Source organism: Echinops telfairi, unplaced genomic scaffold, assembly GCF_000313985.2.
Source record: "Echinops telfairi isolate 266 unplaced genomic scaffold, ASM31398v2 ScPeMD7_7421;HRSCAF=8459, whole genome shotgun sequence".
NCBI classification, from domain to species: domain Eukaryota; kingdom Metazoa; phylum Chordata; class Mammalia; order Afrosoricida; family Tenrecidae; genus Echinops; species Echinops telfairi.
The window spans coordinates 12,713,256-12,714,815 of record NW_022111321.1 but is presented as its reverse complement, the minus strand read 5'-3'; positions in this window follow the sequence as shown (position 1 = coordinate 12,714,815).

Genomic DNA, 1,560 nt, shown 5'->3' with positions numbered 1-1,560 from the left:
AGTGGGACTGTGTGTGAGAGTGGGACTGTGTGAGAGTGGAACTGTGTGTGAGAGTGGGACTGTGTGTGTGAGAGTGGGACTGTGTGTGTGTGAGTGGGACTGTGTGAGAGTGGGACTGTGTGTGACAGTGGGATTTCAAATGCTGCCAGAGCATTTTCAAATGCTGCCCTTTCAGAGGTGAACCACCAGGCCTTTCTATGGACGTGGACTTGAACCTTCTGTTTTCACAACCCAGGAAAACCAGGATGATGTTTAAGAAAGTAGAAAAAAATGTGAGGATTTACAATCTGTGTAGGTCTATCAGGCTAACCTTTGAGGCAGATGTTGCAGGCCTGAAAATTAGTATTAGAAATATTGAAGGGCAGCATATTCCATAAGAAATCTTGATGGTGCAATGATAAAACACTTGGCTATTTGTCTAGAGGTTGGCAGTTCAAACACACCCAGTTGTCTCTTTCTCCTGAGGAGTAGCTGGGGGTTTTGAACTGTCAACCTTGCAGTTAGCAGCCCAACATGAACCACTATATCATCAGTACTATTAATTATGCCCATTTTACAGATGGAGGAACTGCAGTGCAGAAAGTTCAGGAATTTGTGAAAGCAGCACATCTGATAAGAGGCAGAGTCTGTCTGCCACCAGAGAGGGTCCAGCCATGTAGAGGAAAGCCCTGGAAAACCATTCCACGTTGTTCCTGCAAGTCGGAACGCAGACAGTGGATGGACACTACAGACTGACCATGAACCCACCAGCACCCGTCGACGTAGGACAGACACAGGAGTGCTCACACCCTGAGAAGATGCTGGGAACATTTTCACAGGAGTTCCCATCTGGTGGCATTTCCTCGTAGATGAAAGAAGTGGTGACCTTTTGTAACACTTGCCTTATGTAAGCTCTCCTTGGCAAGACCATCTCAGGGACCTCAACAGGTACCACACCGGCTCTTTTCTCGAATAGCTTTCCTGCCATGGAGGCGGAGGTACAAAGCTGTGACTGAATATCCATTATCCAAGTAGAAAGAGCCTGAACACTTCCATTTATGTGTTCTTAGGTAGTTTGCAAGCTCCTTGTCCACAATAAGTGCTCCAAAAATCAATTTCTACTGAGGCTGAGAAGAACGGAGTTCTTTAAAGCCCAGAAAGGCATTAATAGGGTACATATAGTGGAAACAAGCAAACAAAGCCTTGGCGAGTTCCTGGCAGTGCAAAGACTCTAGGCAAAGCAAAGCAAACAGAAGAGTTGGGGGTAATGCCGTTAAATCCACACACGCCGCATTTACCTCCTTCTGGCCTCCCGACCCAAGGCTGGTGGTTCAAACCTCCATCGGAGAGAGATGAGGCTTTTTGTTCCCTGTAAAGATTTACATCCTCAGAAACTTTGTGGATAAGTGTGTAAAGCAGTTTTATTCTGCCTTATGGAGTGTGTGTGGACCAAAATCTACTCAGGGGCCCTGGCTTAGGTTTTGGTATATTTAATTAAAGTATTAAATGTTGAATGAATTATACTAGCTAGTTGCCACTGAGTACATGCTGACCCCTGCACCTCCATGTATGTAAGTGGGA